This window comes from Bidens hawaiensis, unplaced genomic scaffold (assembly GCF_021521415.1).
Source record: "Bidens hawaiensis isolate Kalapana, Puna unplaced genomic scaffold, B.hawaiensis_p1.1 tig00000326_1, whole genome shotgun sequence".
Taxonomy (NCBI): Eukaryota; Viridiplantae; Streptophyta; class Magnoliopsida; order Asterales; family Asteraceae; genus Bidens; species Bidens hawaiensis.
In genome coordinates, this window is record NW_027491025.1 from 7,867,070 (window position 1) to 7,887,418 (window position 20,349).

Below are 20,349 nucleotides of genomic sequence, written 5' to 3' on the forward strand. Positions count from 1 at the left end.
TAAAGTAGCTAAAAAACATATGTTATGACATGCAAAAAAGTGTTGGTATAACTGCTTGCTAAAAAATATAATTTTTTTTTTTAATTTCAAAACTATTATGGACATATGGTTACAATAAGTTAGCCATCACCGGCTTTCAGGGACGGAACTACAGGAGGGTCAAGGGGGTCAGTTGACCCTCCGGCCGGCCAAATTTCAAGGTTACCGGAGTTCTTCGCTAAAAACATTTGTTATAGTTGGACCCTCTTGATAGTCCACCTTGAAGCATAAAAGTTAAAAGAAAAGAAAATTAATGTAGAAAAATTTTCCGGCAGGGGTGGGCGGACTGCGGCAGCGGTGAACGAGCAGATACGGCGTACTGTTATTCTTTCTAAAGATGTTGAGAAGAAAGAGGATGCACACTATTATATTACAGTTTATTATTATTTATTAGAATTAGGTTATACACTTTTAAGATGGGCTTTAAAAAAAAAAACTAGCCTTCCCCAATATTAAAAACTAGACTTTTATTAGTTGTAGTTGTATAATACTATTTTATATTCTTAAGAAAATAGTTGCCGCCTCCGCCTTTCAGATCTGTGTTCTCAAAACAATCCCTCTAAATAAAACTCATGAAAAATCCATAGATCTTTCTGTAGCCAATCACGACGTAACTTTTTATATTTCACTTTTGTTTTTTGATTATAAAGTTATTATCAATAATTGTGATGAACAGAGTGTTTTACTATATTTTATGTTATATTTCTGGATACAATTTTACATTATAATTTTAAAGATTTTTGTTGTAATTGTCTATTGTTTTTAGATGTAGAAATGCATGTTTAGAAAGATATATTGATAAATAACTGAAGAGGTAGGTCCCAGCAGAGCCCAGTTGGACCCGCAAGACTCACCTTGAAGAGGGACGTCTGCGCAGAAACCAACTGGATCCGCAGGACCAACCATGCTCAGAGACGTGACGTCCTTACGCGCAGTACGCAAGGTGTTCCCGCAGGAAATGCCTCCCAATGGTGAAGGACTCTGCCTGTTCCCGCAGCTGCGGATACAAGCCATCAGGGAAGGCCACCCGCGCAGCAAGCCTACACGCACAAGGCACTTAGCTCTCAATCACTCAGTGTCACCTGAAGGAATGAGCAAAGCCGGGAACAATCCCGCACAAGGGCGGGAGGGGGAATACTCCCGCCCAAATAAGCCAGTCCGTACGATACGGGAAGATCTTCTGTACTGCACCTGACGAGGTATGGGCAAAAGATCTGACTAAAGATACGACAGCTTATTGACAACAGTATGGCGAGCAGCATGCTCCTGTACTGTATGTCACTATTAGCCGCTGCCTACTCACCAACTACTGCCATACCACGTGCATAGCCGGCAGTTGGTGGAAAAGGAATAGTACACAGCAGGCCTGGTCACTATCAGCCGCTGCCTACCCACCAACTACCAGCAGGGCACGTGCGTAGGCCACAGTTGGTAGAACAGGAATACTATTCAGCAGGCCACACCTCCTTGGAAACCTACCTTCGGCTATAAATACCACAAATGGTATGACCATCTCATCTTATCATATCTTATCATATTATCATCATATTATACCTGATATCTGCTCTAGCAATCTCTTAATATACATTTATATTTAAAGAGCAATCTAGTCTGATTCTCACGCCGGAGGGTGGTCACAAGGAGGAACCCCCCCCCCCCCTTTCTCAGTGACGAGCTCACGGTCTGTTTTGCAGGTTATCAGAAGAACCATCTTTGCCGGGTCTAACCCCTCGTGGGAAACATCTATCTAACCCCCAGGTTACCCGTAACTCGCCCGGGGTCCGGTTAGTGTTTCTTCATTAGGTAGGTCCCAGCAGAGCCCAGTTGGACCCGCAAGACTCACCTTGAAGAGGGACGTCTGCTCAGAAACCAACTGGATCCGCAGGACCAACCATGCTCAGAGACGTGACGTCCTTACGCGCAGTACGCAAGGTGTTCCCGCAGGAAATGCCTCCCAATGGTGAAGGACTCTGCCTGTTCCCGCAGCTGCGGATACAAGCCATCAGGGAAGGCCACCCGCGCAGCAAGGCTACACGCACAAGGCACTTAGCTCTCAATCACTCAGTGTCACCTGAAGGAATGAGCAAAGCCGGGAACAATCCCGCACAAGGGCGGGAGGGGGAATACTCCCGCCCAAATAAGCCAGTCCGTACGATACGGGAAGATCTTCTGTACTGCACCTGACGAGGTATGGGCAAAAGATCTGACTAAAGATACGACAGCTTATTGACAACAGTATGGCGAGCAGCATGCTCCTGTACTGTATGTCACTATTAGCCGCTGCCTACTCACCAACTACTGCCATACCACGTGCATAGCCGGCAGTTGGTGGAAAAGGAATAGTACACAGCAGGCCTGGTCACTATCAGCCGCTGCCTACCCACCAACTACCAGCAGGGCACGTGCGTAGGCCACAGTTGGTAGAACAGGAATACTATTCAGCAGGCCACACCTCCTTGGAAACCTACCTTCGGCTATAAATACCACAAATGGTATGACCATCTCATCTTATCATATCTTATCATATTATCTTCATATTATACCTGATATCTGCTCTAGCAATCTCTTAATATACATTTATATTTAAAGAGCAATCTAGTTTGATTCTCACGCCGGAGGGTGGTCACAAGGAGGAACCCCCCCTTTCTCAGTGACGAGCTCACGGTCTGTTTTGCAGGTTATCAGAAGAACCATCTTTGCCGGGTCTAACCCCTCGTGGGAAACATCTATCTAACCCCCAGGTTACCCGTAACTCGCCCGGGGTCCGGTTAGTGTTTCTTCATTGGCGCCGTCCGTGCATAAAGCTAGAACTTCATTTTTCTCCAGTTTTTTCAAACTTCTGGAAAGATGGTTAAAGAAACTCCGGTAACCACAACCCCAGCTACTGGGGGGAATACCGGCTACACAGTTTTTACAAACACTACCCCGGTTACCCAAGCCGGGGCAAGTGAAGTAAATTTTACGAACACTACCCCAGTTACCCAAGCTGGGGCAAGTGCAGTAAATAATCGCTCACTGGGATTCACCGATACCCAGTTAGAGAAACGAACAAGACTCCCCCGCCAAACACTCGATGAAGTTAAGGCATGGGCGGAGGCACGTCAAAAGGAATTCCAAGCTGAGTTGGACGAACGCTTGCGTTCCGTCCAACAGGCTGACGAATTCGAAGAATACTTGGACGATGACTCGGAGGAATCCGACACCGACGCGAACCCTCGCCATAGGGCAAAAGGGAAGCGTAAGGAAACGGATTCCCAACCGAGAAGGCATTTTGGAGAAGCCTTCAAACCAAAAAACACAGGTGGAAGTCCACGTGACTTCTCCAAAACATTCAGACCAAACGTTGCAAATGCGGGAACATCCAAATTTGCAAGGGACATTGCGGAAGCAATTGCCCCAAAAAGTGCCAAACAAATGTCCAGCATAGGCACATATGATGGTATATCTGACCCAGATGATCATTTGAACAGATTCATAGCGGGGGCAACCGTCAGTAGTTGGACGGAACCTACGTGGTGTTACATGTTCCAAATGACGCTTGTTGGGGCTGCTAGAGCGTGGTTCGATCCTCTACCGGTCAACCACATCTACGACTGGGCAGACTTCCAACAGAAGTTTAGCCAACACTTCAGCCAGCAAAGAAAGTATACCGAGGAGCAATGGACAATCCTCAAATGCATTCGAGAGGAAGATGAATCTTTGCTAGACTTCATCACTCGCTTCAACTCGAAGAAGCTAAGTCTGGGTAACATTAGCGAAGATCTTGTTCGCACTGCTTTTATTCAGGGCGCGAACGACCCAGAGCTCATCCGCACCTTAACGGGTAAAGATGGCATGCCATCCACATGGGATGCCATCATGACAGCAGCTAAACGCTTTGCGGAAACGGAGAAGCAACTGGGTAGAGATCTCTCTCAGAGCACAAACCTCTACACCCAGAAAACAAGGGAAGATAACGTCCTTACCGCCCGATTAAACAAAAAGCGAAAGCTAGGCATTTGGCAGTCAAGGGTAAACTTTGACACCTCATCCGGCTTGCAACATCGGTTAGGCGGAAGGGGTAATGTACAGTCGAACCAGAACTCCAGATGGACGCCGCTCACCAAAAGCGTCACCGAGATATTCGCCACTGAGGAGCTCCCATGGCCAAAGCCTCCAATAATCCGACATCGTCCCAATGCTGATCGGAGCAAATACTGTGACTTTCACAGGACAAAAGGCCACAACACTGAAGAATGCACAGACGTAAAGGACATGGTCGAAGCATTTGTCAGAGATGGGACGCTCGCGCACCTCGTGGCGCAATGAACGCTGAGCAGGCTGATGCGTGTAGAACCCCAGCTGGGGAAAACACGAATAAAAATTCCAGCTTCAATGTGGAGACTACATGCTGCGTAAAGAACGAGATCCCGAACCAGGTGCGTATCGGCTCGATGGCACTCCCATCCCAACAACATGGAAGTGAGCTCAATTACACAGTTTGCATGTAGATCAATTCCAAATTTGTAAAGAAAAGGCCAAGAGCCACTTCTAATGGAAATGATTCTCCTTAGAACATCGACGCTGATGATTTTACATTTATACTTTATGAACTATCAACACTGATGCCGGTTTTGACCGCATACATAAGTGTGAAAGTCGTTGCATAGGGAAGGCGGCAAAACCCGCATAAACCCAAAAAACGGCAAACCTTCACGCAGGTCAGTTGAAGGGGAAAAGTTCAGTCATCCCATTAAATGAAAGTGCAGGTCTATCCGCATGAATCATGATAGAGGAAACTGAACACTAACCTATTAACAACCGCGCGTCGAACGGTTAATTTATTCAACACTAATATGCCGGTTTTCACCGCATAATTAAGTGGAAAGTCGGTTGGGGAAGGCGGCAAAACCCGCATAAACCCAAAAAACGGCAAACCTTCACGCAGGTCAGTTGAAGGGGAAAAGTTCAGTCATCCCACTAAATGAAAGTGCCGGTCTATCCGCATGAATCATTATAGAGGAAACTGAACACTAACCTATTGACAACCGCGCGTCGAACGGTTAACTTATTCAAGAAAATTTCTAACAAAAGGATGAGGAAAACCTACACGCAGGTCAGATATAGGTAAAGTTTAGCCATCCTACTAAGTGCAAGTGACGGTCCTACCCGCACAATCACGAAAGAGGAAGCAAAACTTCACACCTATTATTTACCACGTTCAAAGGTTAACTTATCCTAAAGACTTAGAAATTTCAAAAAAAAAAAAAAAAAGATGAGGAAAACCTCCACGCAGGTCAGATGGTAAAGTTTAGCCATCCTACTAACTGCAAGTGACGGTCCTACCCGCACAATCACGAAAGAGGAAGCAAAACTTCAACCTAATATCTACCACGTTCAAAGGTTAACTTATTCTACACACTTGGAAAATTGCTAATTTAAACTAAAGTATGCAAGTCATATAACGTTTATAAAGCAAGGAATCCAGAGAAAATAGCGGTCTTACCCGCACAAAGATTTATATTTCACAATGATTCATTACAAGGGCCGGGTAACTACCCGCCTACAAGAAAATAAATCTATACAAGCTAGATCTATCCTAGCAGTGGGAAGGGATCTTCAGGATCAGGCTTCAGGGCCACTTCCACTTGGACCCGCACCATCAGTAGAACGTGGCGGTTCAAGGAAAGCTTTAAGGATAGCTAGCCCATCATCAGCAGCAGCAACTTGGTTCACCTTCTCCACCACCGGATGCGGGAAGGCGGCATACTGATTCACTGCTTGGTCGTAAACAGCTTCAGTATCTGTCACACCCGGCCCTGAGCGGCGGAATCAGCCGGGCGCGCGCGAGTGGGGATTGATAATTAAGCACGGGCCATTGCAAACATTCAAAGTAAGATTTTCATTGCGCATGAAATGTTTAATACAAATACATTACATTGTTTAAAAATTACATAAAAAAAAACATCCAAGTATAAAAACTGTTGAAGATTTCCACGCCATATCCCCTTGCGCGGCGGGAACAACCACGCGCATCGAAGGGATAGAACTAAATCTTCCAAAAAGCTAGTTTTAGATGTTCAGCGTGAGGTGCTCTAAGTGTGACTCCATGCGCTACCTAGTTATCTCCTGAAAGACACGTAAAAACATTTGAATCAGTATAAACTGAGTGAGTTCACAAGTTTTAGTAACTTGATAAATCGTATCGCGTCATAGTCTTGATAAAAATCATTCTATAACATAATTCTGATAGCATCATTGAAACACATGCTTAGTAAAACATAGTTCTGATAACATAATCTGATAAAATCGTTCCGCGGGTTACGCGCGAACATTTCTGGGAACTGTGCTCGTCTGTGTAAGTGGCGCTGCCACTACGAGCGAAATAAGTAATACCGTCCCGCGGGTTACGCGCGAACGTTTCTGGAAAACGTACTCGTCCATGCAAAGTGGCGCTGCCACTACGAGCTAAATAATGTAATGCCGTCCCGCGGGTTACGCGTGGACATTTCTGAAAAACCGTGCTCGTCCATGCAAAGAGGCGTTGCCCCTACGAGCTAATCAATAATACCGTCCCGCGGGTTACGCGCGGACGTTGTGCCGGAAAACAAGGCGCCCGTCCATGCAAAGAGGCGCGACCCCTACGAGCGGGCTCAATCCCGTAGTACTGCCCCATGACCATACTAGGCACTCGTCCATGCAAAGAGGTGCGACCCCTACGAGTGGGTGGATCAAACCAGCAGTCCCTACCCTTAGAGTTCCAATGGTAAAGTGATCACTTACTCGAATTCTAGCGCACATACATCGAAAACCATAGATAACCGTTCGCATTGCTCATCATGAAACATAATTTAAACACATAATCGCTTGCATAGCTTGTAAGTATACCATGATAAAACATTATTTAAGTACGTGTCCCTCGCCCCGAAAACAGTTTAAAAGTAGTGAAAACAGTGAAAATAGGGGCTGTGAGACTCACATGTGGTTCTTGTTAAGGGATTAATCGAGATTCGGGTTTTCTTGGTGTTGGCCTCGGAATTGAAGGTCTAGTAACAGGATCGGAAATGAAAACAACGGATGCTTGGGAGAGGATTAGTGCAAGTTTGCAGTTCTTTGAAGTGTGTTTTGGGTGATAATTTAGGTTACATATTTATAGGCAAACTCAAGGGAACACAATCCCTTGCTTTAGGGGATTGTAATCTTTTCATATCTAGGTGTAATGATGATAAAGTATGGAAATTATTATTATTTATTTAAAAGTGGAGTAGTGGATAAAAGATTTTGATTTGATTTGGACAGGACATGCAGGTCTGTGGTTGGTGGGAGTAGGGTGGCTGACAGTTGACTTTTCATGTTACAGTGTGCTTTTTCAGGTACTTTTGTCAGTGTACAGTAAAAAGTAGAAATCTCTGAAACACGCTACTGTTTCCTTTTGGGCGGGAATAATCTCCTTACATCTGGAGAATAAACCAAGTGTTCTGCGCGTATAACTTTGTGCGCATAGCTTTCTGCGTGAAGGACATTTCTTTGCTGCGGGTAGGTGCGTAACCTTCTCGCAGTCAGGGACATTGAGTTTCATTTGTAGATTCTCCAGGTGGTCTTGGTATTTCAACATAGTGATCAGTTATGTTGAAGTCAATTCCATCTTGGAGCTTCAGACAAACTAGCTCTCAATGTTCCCGCCATGCGGGGAGGTTAGTTCCCTTTCCGCACGCGCATAAACGATTTGGGATGCACCCGCCTTAGCATCATGCGGGACGGTCAACCCATCATAAAGTTAAGTTACATGAAAACATAAAGCCAAAACACTCGCGCATGGCGCATATAACATATGCCCACGCTGGTTCTTATCATGGCGCGCTCGCGCAGGGTGCACATAACAAATACCCGCGCTGATTCTAACATAGCGCGCTCGCGCAGGGCGCACATAACATGCCCGCGCTGACTAACATAGCGCGCTTGCGCAGGGCGCATATAACGTGCCCGCGCTGACTAACATAGCGCGCTCGCGCAGGGCGCACATAACATGCCCGCGCTGACTAACATAGCGCGCTAGCGCAGGGCGCATATAACATGCCCGCGCTGACTAACATAGCGCGCTTAATATTTACAATCACCTAATTATTAGGTTGATTACTTAGTTTATAGGATTGGGAAATTACCGGGTGTCACATTCTCCCCCTGTTAAGAGAATTTCGTCCCGAAATTTAGGAGACGTCGCTGGCAGAAGCCATGTTTTGAAAGAGGTGTGGGTATTTCTGGCGCATTTGATCTTCTCTTTCCCAAGTGAATTCAGGCCCACGCCTTGAGTTCCATTGAACCTTTACTAACTTGATTCGACTTCTGCGCAACTTTTGTTCTTTCCAATCGGTTACGGCTATAGGCTCTTCTACGAAGTGCAGTTGTTTGTCGATGTGAATCTCCTCCAACGGTAAAATCAACGTTTCGTCAGATAAACACTTTTTGAGGTTGGACACATGAAACGTATCATGAACTCCACTGAGTTCGGCGGGTAAACGGAGTTTATAAGCAACCGGACCGATCCTTTCCAGGATCTCAAATGGTCCAATATAGCGCGGATTCAACTTTCCTCGCTTGCCGAAACGGGGGACTCCTTTCCATGGAGAGACTTTCAAAAGTACTCTATCCCCTACTTGAAACTCCAATGGTTTCCTTCGCACATCTGCGTAGCTCTTCTGTCTGTCGCGCGCTGTCTTAAGGCGATCCCTTATCTGAAAAATCTTGTCTGTTGTTTCTTGGATCAATTTTGGACCAGTCATTTGCTTGTCACCCACTTCAGCCCAGCACAGTGGGGATCTACACTTGCGCCCATACAAAGCTTCAAACGGCGCAGCCTTGAGGCTTGTGTGATAACTGTTGTTGTAAGAAAATTCAACCAATGGGAGATGAGTATCCCAGCCACCTCCGAAATCGATTGCGCACGCGCGCAGCATATCTTCCAATGTCTGAATTGTTCGCTCGCTTTGTCCATCCGTTTGGGGATGATATGCCGTACTCATGTCAAGACGAGTACCTAAAGCCCCTTGTAACGATCTCCAAAACCTTGATGTGAACCGACTATCTCTATCAGAAATGATGGACACTGGGACTCCATGTTTTGAAACTACTTCTCGAATATACAATCGGGCTAACTTTTCCATCTTATCGGTTTCCTTGATCGGCAGGAAGTGCGCTGACTTAGTTAGCCGATCTACAATAACCCAGATCGTGTCGTAACCCCCAGGTGTCCTTGGCAGTTTGGTGATGAAGTCCATAGAGATTTGTTCCCATTTCCACATGGGAATTTCTGGCTGCTGAAGTAACCCCGACGGTTTCTGGTATTCAGCCTTTACCTTTGAACACGTCAGGCACTTACTGACATACGTCGCGATGGCGCCTTTAAGATTGGGCCACCAATACAGTGCTTTAACATCTTGGTACATCTTGTCTGCGCCAGGATGTACGGAATACCGCGTCTTGTGAGCCTCATTTAATACTTGCTCGCGCAATCCTCCCTTGAGAGGGACCCATATGCGGTTAGCGAAATATAGATTGCCGTTCTCTTTAAGTTCCAAACTCTTAATCATACCCCCAAGGGATTCGTTTTTAACAAACTCTGGTTTCAAGGCTTCTTGCTGAGCGTCTCGGATGCGGGTAGAGAGATCTGCGCGAATGGTCAACCTTAGAGCCTTGACTCGTAGCGTTTTTATTCGCTCCTTCCTACTTAGCGCGTCTGCTACCACATTCGCCTTTCCAGGGTGATACTTTATTTCACAATCATAATCATTCAACAATTCAACCCATCTTCGTTGCCTCATGTTTAAATCCTTTTGATCAAATATATGTTGAAGGCTCTTGTGATCCGTAAAGATTATACACTTTGTACCATAGAGGTAATGGCGCCAAATCTTTAGCGCGAAGACAACCGCTCCATGTTCCAGATCATGCGCTGTGTAGTTCTTTTCATTGGTCTTGAGTTGGCGCGAGGCTTACGCTATGACTTTGTCTCGCTGCATAAGGACACATCCGAGGCCCTGATGTGAAGCGTCGCAGTAAACGACGATGTCATCCGTCCCCTCGGGCAGAGACAAGATTGGCGCACTACATAACTTCTGTTTCAACATTTGAAATGCCGCTTCCTGATTTTCGCCCCAAACAAACTTCTTGTCTTTCTGAGTTAGCGCGGTCAGAGGTAGAGCTATCTTGGAGAAGTTCTCAATGAAGCGTCGATAGTAGCCAGCTAGTCCTAGGAATTGCCTCACCTCAGTTGGGGTTTTTGGCGCTTCCCAGTTTTCGATGGCCTTGACTTTGGAAGGATCAACGTGTATTCCTTTCTCGTTTACAACGTGACCGAGAAAGTGAACTTCTCTAAGCCAAAACTCGCACTTGGAAAACTTCGCATACAACTTTTCTTTCCTCAACAATTCCAAAATCAATCTCAGGTGTTGCTCATGCTCGGCCTTGGTCCGAGAGTAAATCAGAATATCATCTATAAATACAATCACAAACTTGTCCAAGTATGGTTTGCACACGCGGTTCATCAGATCCATGAATACAGCCGGCGCATTAGTTAGCCCGAAAGGCATCACTAAGAACTCATAATGGCCGTATCTAGTTCGGAAGGCTGTTTTCGGCACATCTTCCTCATGGACCCTAAGTTGGTGGTATCCTGACCGTAGATCTATCTTCGAATAATAACTGGATCCCTGCAACTGGTCAAATAAGTCGTCAATCCTCGGTAAGGGGTACCGATTCTTGACTGTCAGCTTGTTCAGTTCCCTATAGTCAATACACATTCTGAACGAACCATCCTTCTTCTTAACAAACAGTACTGGAGCTCCCCAAGGTGAAAAGCTTGGGCGTATGAAACCCTTATCCAATAGTTCCTGTAACTGATTGGATAGCTCTTGCATCTCAGATGGAGCTAGTCGATAAGGCGCTCGAGCTACTGGCGCAGCTCCTGGGACTAAATCAATACGGAACTCGACTTGTCGCGGCGGCGGTAATCCGGGCAAATCTTCAGGAAAAACTTCTGGAAATTCGCGCACTACTGGTAAGTCTTCAATTCTTCGCTCATCTTCTTTCTTCTCTACTACATGCGCCAGGAAGGCGTAGCACCCTTTCCTTAGGCACTTGCGCGCCTTTATGCACAAAATCAGTTTCGTCGCAACTCCCCTTCTTTCCCCTTGAATCACCAAGGTTTCTCCGTTCAACAGTGGGATCCGAACCTGCTTCTCATGGCAAATAACCTCCGCGTGGTTCTCGACTAACCAATCCATACCTACCACAATGTCAAAACTTCCCAAGTCTATTGGCAATAAGTTAATATTGAACCCGTGACCTCCCATGACTATTACACATTGTTCAGTTCTTTCGTTCGCGCATAACTGCCTACCATTGGCTAGTTCTATAGTATAAGGTGTGTCTAGCCTACTGGTCGCTAAGCCTAGGGAGTCTTTAAACTCAGCGGATATAAAACTTAGGTCAGCTCCAGTATCAAATAAGACAGATGCAAAATGGCCGTTAAGCAAAAACGTACCGGTTACCACATTCGGCTCTTCTTTAGCTTCGCCTGCGCCGATCACAAAAGCTCTCCCGCGAGCTTGGTTTCCCTTTTGCGGGCAATCCCGACTAAAATGCCCTGGCGTCCCGCATGCGTAGCAGTTGTCGCTCGCTCCAGCTTCTCTGATACGGCAATTCATCGCCTTGTGCCCTGGTCTGCCACATTTGGCGCATTCGATTCTTGCGCATTCACCCTCGTGGTGATACTTGCATTTGTTGCACCATGGGCGAGGCCCGCTGTATCCTTTCCTTGATGGTTCCGCGGCTTGGATCGCGTAAGCCCTTGCGCTCTCCTGCTTTTTGAACGGTGGCTGCTTGGAGTCGGACCCTCGGTAGTGAGAGTTCCATTTCCTCTTGGAGTCAGAGGTTCGCTGTTCGTTTCCGCGCGTAGTCAACATACCCGCACGGACCGTATCCCTTGTAAGGGTGATGGCCCGCGCTACCGCCTCATCAAAGGTTGGAGGCGCTGCGGCGTTAAGCGGAACCCTAACAACAGGAGGTAACCCAAAGATATACCTCTCGATCTTCTTTTCCTCCGTGTTTGCCATGTCTGGCACCAACTGGCAAAGCTCGTTGAACCGGTTGTCGTAGGCGTCGATATCCGTTCCTACCATGGTGTGGTTCCAGAATTCCTGTTGTAGACTCTGAATTTCTGCGCGAGAGCAGAACTTTCTTATCAACATTTCCTTCAGCTCCTCCCAGGTCTTGTGAAGAGCAACTTCTCGCCCCAAGGTCTTCACTTGAAGCTTCCACCAAGACGAAGCTGCCTCTTGGAACATGCAGGTCGCGTAAAGGACCTTCTGATTCTCACTACATCCGCTAATGGAGAGAACTGTCTCCATCTTGTCAATCCAGTTGTAGAGCCCAATGGCCCCTTCGGTACCCTTGAATGGCCAAGGCTTACAGGCCATAAATGTCTTGTAGGAGCATCCTTTGTCCAAGGCTCCTGATTCGGGTTCTGGGGTCTCATTCTGACGACCCTGACTTGATTCGGCCTTGCTGGCCTCGTGTGTTGCGATCGCTTGCGCGATTATTTCCGCGAGTTCCTCGGGTGTCATGGTAATTCCCTTGGCTCTAGTTGGAGGCATTCTCGCTTTAAAAGAGTGAAAATATATCAACTTAGCGCATGTACTCTGAGCACATAATGTTTTTATCTTTATTTACTAGACTGTGTGACCCGTGTTCCTAAGTGTGTGTATAGTTTCTTTTGAAAATATTTTCTTTGAAAAATATTTCATGCGATTCCCCCAACGGTTATAGTCTAGGTTAAAACTTCTTTTCCTAGTTCGCTATAACCAGTGCTCTGATACCAATCTGTCACACCCGGCCCTGAGCGGCGGAATCAGCCGGGCGCGCGCGAGTGGGGATTGATAATTAAGCACGGGCCATTGCAAACATTCAAAGTAAGATTTTCATTGCGCATGAAATGTTTAATACAAATACATTACATTGTTTAAAAATTACATAAAAAAAACATCCAAGTATAAAAACTGTTGAAGATTTCCACGCCATATCCCCTTGCGCGGCGGGAACAACCACGCGCATCGAAGGGATAGAACTAAATCTTCCAAAAAGCTAGTTTTAGATGTTCAGCGTGAGGTGCTCTAAGTGTGACTCCATGCGCTACCTAGTTATCTCCTGAAAGACACGTAAAAACATTTGAATCAGTATAAACTGAGTGAGTTCACAAGTTTTAGTAACTTGATAAATTGTATCGCGTCATAGTCTTGATAAAAATCATTCTATAACATAATTCTGATAGCATCATTGAAACACATGCTTAGTAAAACATAGTTCTGATAACATAATCTGATAAAATCGTTCCGCGGGTTACGCGCGAACATTTCTGGGAACTGTGCTCGTCTGTGTAAGTGGCGCTGCCACTACGAGCGAAATAAGTAATACCGTCCCGCGGGTTACGCGCGAACGTTTCTGGAAAACGTACTCGTCCATGCAAAGTGGCGCTGCCACTACGAGCTAAATAATGTAATGCCGTCCCGCGGGTTACGCGTGGACATTTCTGAAAAACCGTGCTCGTCCATGCAAAGAGGCGTTGCCCCTACGAGCTAATCAATAATACCGTCCCGCGGGTTACGCGCGGACGTTGTGCCGGAAATCAATGCGCCCGTCCATGCAAAGAGGCGCGACCCCTACGAGCGGGCTCAATCCCGTAGTACTGCCCCATGACCATACTAGGCACTCGTCCATGCAAAGAGGTGCGACCCCTACGAGTGGGTGGATCAAACCAGCAGTCCCTACCCTTAGAGTTCCAATGGTAAAGTGATCACTTACTCGAATTCTAGCGCACATACATCGAAAACCATAGATAACCGTTCGCATTGCTCATCATGAAACATAATTTAAACACATAATCGCTTGCATAGCTTGTAAGTATACCATGATAAAACATTATTTAAGTACGTGTCCCTCGCCCCGAAAACAGTTTAAAAGTAGTGAAAACAGTGAAAATAGGGGCTGTGAGACTCACATGTGGTTCTTGTTAAGGGATTAATCGAGATTCGGGTTTTCTTGGTGTTGGCCTCGGAATTGAAGGTCTAGTAACAGGATCGGAAATGAAAACAACGGATGCTTGGGAGAGGATTAGTGCAAGTTTGCAGTTCTTTGAAGTGTGTTTTGGGTGATAATTTAGGTTACATATTTATAGGCAAACTCAAGGGAACACAATCCCTTGCTTTAGGGGATTGTAATCTTTTCATATCTAGGTGTAATGATGATAAAGTATGGAAATTATTATTATTTATTTAAAAGTGGAGTAGTGGATAAAAGATTTTGATTTGATTTGGACAGGACATGCAGGTCTGTGGTTGGTGGGAGTAGGGTGGCTGACAGTTGACTTTTCATGTTACAGTGTGCTTTTTCAGGTACTTTTGTCAGTGTACAGTAAAAAGTAGAAATCTCTGAAACACGCTACTGTTTCCTTTTGGGCGGGAATAATCTCCTTACATCTGGAGAATAAACCAAGTGTTCTGCGCGTATAACTTTGTGCGCATAGCTTTCTGCGTGAAGGACATTTCTTTGCTGCGGGTAGGTGCGTAACCTTCTCGCAGTCAGGGACATTGAGTTTCATTTGTAGATTCTCCAGGTGGTCTTGGTATTTCAACATAGTGATCAGTTATGTTGAAGTCAATTCCATCTTGGAGCTTCAGACAAACTAGCTCTCAATGTTCCCGCCATGCGGGGAGGTTAGTTCCCTTTCCGCACGCGCATAAACGATTTGGGATGCACCCGCCTTAGCATCATGCGGGACGGTCAACCCATCATAAAGTTAAGTTACATGAAAACATAAAGCCAAAACACTCGCGCATGGCGCATATAACATATGCCCACGCTGGTTCTTATCATGGCGCGCTCGCGCAGGGTGCACATAACAAATACCCGCGCTGATTCTAACATAGCGCGCTCGCGCAGGGCGCACATAACATGCCCGCGCTGACTAACATAGCGCGCTTGCGCAGGGCGCATATAACGTGCCCGCGCTGACTAACATAGCGCGCTCGCGCAGGGCGCACATAACATGCCCGCGCTGACTAACATAGCGCGCTCGCGCAGGGCGCATATAACATGCCCGCGCTGACTAACATAGCGCGCTTAATATTTACAATCACCTAATTATTAGGTTGATTACTTAGTTTATAGGATTGGGAAATTACCGGGTGTCACAGTATCAACATTATACAAAGGGAAGTTGGAAGGCGGGATGCCTTTCTCAACGAACCCTAGACCAAGCAGGAAGCCGGCCTTTTCCCCATCCTCGTGAGAAGCGTTGAGGGCTGCGCTCATAGCATCGTCATAAGACGTATCAGCAAAGACTCGATGCACAACCTACAAGAAAATATACAAGTGTCAAAACATTTTCTATTTACAAAGAAAAGCGTAAAGAAATGAAAAGCATACCTGAGACAACGCTTCTCGAAGAAGCCATTCCTTGGCAACCAGAGCTTCTTGGAGGGCAGCTTGAGCTTCGTTACGGGCGCGTTCGGCTTCACTCTTGTTGAGGTTGGCAAGCAACACTTCTTTAGCCGCAGCCTCTTCGACGCCCTTTAGCTTCCGCTCGGTATGGTCAAGCACCCCCCTCTGGTCCAAGATCTCTTGGAGCTTTTTGGCGTCTTCCATCGCCAAGGCATCATGAGCCTGCTGGAGAGCCTCTAATTTGGCTTTAAGCTCTTCATTCTCCATGCGTAGAGGCTCAGCAACAGCTTCAGCCTTGGTGGCCCTCTCGGTTGCGTTCCTTGCAGTTTCCTTAGCCAGCCGAAGCTGTTCATTAACAGCTTGGGCAGCCTTGGAACGGGCCTCGAGCCGGGCCTGAACTTCAACCTCGAGGGCCTTGAAGGCCTTCTCCTTTTCCGCAGCCACTGCGGTAAGCCTTTGGTTCTCCTCCCGGACAGCCCGCGCCTGAGCTACTTCTTTAAGGCGAGCTGCTTTTAACTTGTCGTTTTCACGACAAAGCAGCTCGACGCGCGGCTGCATCCGAGCCAGGAGAACCCGAAGCTCATTGGTTAGCCTACCCTCCTGGTAGCTAGCCATGGCTTCCCCCAACGCACCACTGGGAGCAGCGTGACGAGCCCACTCCACGCACTCCACAGGGGTGCGAAGGGTTGTTCCTCGGCAAAGGTTCCATCGTGGAACATACACTTCATTGGAATCCGACACTGCAAAAAAAACATAAAGCAGTTAGGAAAAGATGATAAAAATATATAAAATAGGCCAAAAGAACCCTACGCACCTGTAGGGTCAATAACAGGCCGATAGCCGCCAAACCCATCACCTAAACCCAAGGGAAATCCATCCAAGAGGTCAGGCAGATGGGAAGGAGGCAGAGGTTGGCGAAAAGCCCCATGCATACCTGACGGATCGGCCGTCGTTGCCGATGACGGAGGCATGGTAGAAGCCACCGCGGTCGCCGCCGCGGAATCCGCAGCAAAAGTAACCGCCGGCTCAGTGAAAGATGCGGTAAAAAGAGCACTCACAGCCGGCGGTGACGTCATCACAACTGGAACAGTCGGCTCAACGGAGTGAGCAACTGAACCAGTGGAAGCAGGCGCAGGCGCAGCCGCCTGGGTCGTCGCCTCAGGTAGGCTGACCGGGCCTACCGTCATTGGCGGGGGGGTACTCCTCCCCGCTCCACCCTGGAATGCGTCAACATCCACGCCTGCACAAAGAAGATAAGTGTTAATGATATTAAGCTATGAAGATAAAGATAAAGAAAGTTTGTACTTACGGGTTTTCTTGAGCCTGAATGTACGGACAGGCGGGGATGAACCCGATGGAGCAGGCCTCTTTGCGCCGCTCACCGTCATCCGGGGCTCTCCGGAGGTGACAGTCGCAGCCTCCGGAGCGGTGGTCTTATCACCACCGGGGTTCCCCGCCACCTCCTCGCTCTCGGCCTCTGAGTCAGACCGAGGCACTGGATCGGCAGTGGAGGCCACCTTCTCCTTCCCCTTCCCGCCGGCAGCCTTCTTCTTCCGCACCAACGGAGGACCATCTGCGGATTCCTCATCAGAACATACGATTAAAGGAATTCCAGCAGAGGTTTCAACATTGAGGGGTCGAGGGTTGAATAGCGCCTTACCTGGCCGCCTGGCGCTAAGGATCTCGTGGCCTAGCGGGTAGACCTCCACGAACCGATCCGCCGTTTGTTCTAAGATGGGCAACTCGTTCTCGTCTAGAGCGCGAGTACCCATCCGAGCGGGACCGTCAGCCTCCCGCGGTTTCAGGAGCGACTGCAAGTCGTTCCCCTCTGAAATAAACAGGAAAAAAGTTAGAAGAGATTCTAAATCAACAAAAAGAAACAGAGCATACCGTAAGGAACAGAGTTTGAACCGTATTCAAGGACGATTGGGATCTTTTGCGCATCCGCTCCTTCCACACCCGGCTCATCCCCAGCATCACCATCCCGGACTCCGCAAACCGGTAAACCGGAGATTGGACTCGGGATATCTTCGAAAACCATTCCGCCTCCTCGTAGTTGGAGGCGTGAAGGCTGGGAAGTGCTTGCCCGTTCTTGAATTTCATGGCAAGGGGGATGGCGCGAGCGGAGATGTAGAAGAACTCCCGCTTCCACGAGCGAAGACTGCGCTCGGTTGCGCAGATCTTCAAACCCTTAATCCGGGTTATCAATGTATACCACCCCTGGATGCACCTCCAAGAGTAGAAGGTCATCAGGCGGTCAACATAGAGCTCAATGCCCAGAATCCGGCACACCCACTCGAAGTGTCGAATCTTGGCAATCGCCATCGGGTGCACCTCGGTCAGGTGCACACCGTGCCTCTCCAGGACACGGAAAACAAACTTTGTCAATGGGAACCTAAGATTCCCATAAACAAAGAATGCAGCATATACCCCGATCTTGCCTCTAGGGGCATCGTATACCGTCTGATGGGGTTCAGGAAACTCAGGCTCGAGAGACTCGAGCATGAACTTCCTGACGACGTACTGATACAGATCGACAGGCAGAGCACACTGGCACTCGCCAGCAGTACTCTTGTCATCGGCTGTAGATTCAAGATCATGAGACGACATCTTGCAAAAGAAAGAAGAAAACGATTTTAAGAGAATGCTCGACTGAAAGATGAGTATTCGCCGGAAATCGTTCTGAAGATGAAGAGAAGAGTGAAAGTGTGGATTACAAAGAACCCTCTCCCCCTTTATATACTAATCGCAATTAATGCGATGCATTTAATGCGGAAGAGAGAGAAATCGAAGGTGCAATGAAACTATGACACGTGGCAAAAAGCAAGCTGGCAACAGCTGTTGAAAGGACGCGTACCATTAATTTCGCGGCCACGCGCCCGAAAAAGCGCGCCCACGCGCCTGAAAAAGCGTCTGGAATGACCATGTACTGTCACGTCACCATAACTTCCTGCACGTCCTGACACAGTCAGAAAAAACCGTCGCACGACGTTTCAGAGGTTTGGACTGTTCTTATCCTCTCACCAACCTTTCGAATTTCAAAAATTCAAAAAGATTCAAAAAGATTCAAAAGTAAGCGGGAAAATACCCCTTACCTTGGCAGCCAAGTAACCATAAGACGGGTGCGGGTACAGTGTTAAGGCAAAACCCTTCACATACTTAGCACCTGCAGGGAATTGAAGCCAAGAATACCTTGGCAACCAAGTAACCATAAGACGGGTGCGGGTACAGTGTAAAGGCAAAACCCTTCACATACCTAGCACCGGCAGGGAATTGAAGCCAAGAATACCTCGGCAACCAAGTAACTATAAGACGGGTGCGGGTACAGTGTTAAGGCAAAACCCTTCACATACCTAGCACCCGCAGGGAATTGACGCCAGGAATACCTTGGAAGTAAAGTAACCGTAAGACGAGCGCGGGTACAGTGTTAAGGCAAAACCCTTCACATACCTAGCGCTCCGCAGGGAATTGAAACCAAGAAGGATCTTCTGGGCAATGCTTGCGGAAACGGAAATAACATCCCCGCATAGCGGGAACGTCGAGAACTACATTGTTTGAGGCTCCAGGATGGAATTGGTGGTTTTAACATAATTGATCACTATGTTCAAAACGACCAAAACCTCATGGAGAATCCACACAAGTGGGACTCAACGCTCCTGACTTGCGAGGAGGTTACAGACCTACCCGCATCATACCCAAAGATCAAGCAGGAAAGTCGGGAATTTCTGCAAGTGACAAGGACTTCCGCGGGAAGAATCCCCGTGGAAAACCTTAAAAAACCCTTTTCAAAACCCTTTGCTTAAGTCCAAAAGTTCACCTCACTTTATTAAACACTCATGAGAAGAACATTGGACTGGGGGGACTTGAAGAGGTAGGTCCCAGCAGAGCCCAGTTGGACCCGCAAGACTCACCTTGAAGAGGGACGTCTGCGCAGAAACCAACTGGATCCGCAGGACCAACCATGCTCAGAGACGTGACGTCCTTACTGTCACACCCCGACCAAAGGCGGATTATACATCGGGGCGCCACATATTGTTTCATTACCCGTGACACTATTGGGTGTCAATATTTATTAATACACATTTATCGCGCGCGCGCAGCGCAACACAAGATAACATAAATCAACAAAAATCATTATATTATAAAGCAAAGTATTCGATCAACATATACTTGTCTTGATACATTTTAATCTAGGTCCAAAATAAAAGAAAACTTCCGACGTGTCCTCAAGCTCCAAAACAGCTACTGCAAACCTGAACATGTGTTAAAATAAACGTCAAACACTTGCGTGTTGGTGAGAAATCAAGTTTAATGCAATACAGTAAATCTGCGCGCAACACGTGTATGTCTAGAGTTTAGCAAGGGTGTAATCAGATTGTGATCAAGCCTAAGATAGATCATAGCTCATAGTTCAATCCGTGCTCCCAATTGAGCACAAAAACGAGAAAACATCAGTGCAAGTGTAAACAAAGAAAACCGTAAACGATAGGTCTCCCGTGTTCATCCAATGGTACCATGAAAACTTCGGAATAGGCCGAACAAAGCGGTTAATGATACACACATACAAATAAACAGCCAAGTAAACGTCCTCAACACATGGGATACTGCGCGACTAAAGTTCATAAACAGTTTAAGACTCTAAGTTTGTATGAACACATGAACATCCCAAAACATTAAAAATAAAAAGGGATTAGGTACGAGATAACTCACATGATAAACGGTGCGATGAAGATAAATAAAGCAAGAACCAAACAAGCAAAGTTAACCTATAAATAAGATTATCGGTTTAACGATTGGTTTTAGTGTCTTGATTATAACTAACCATAGGTAATATGCATC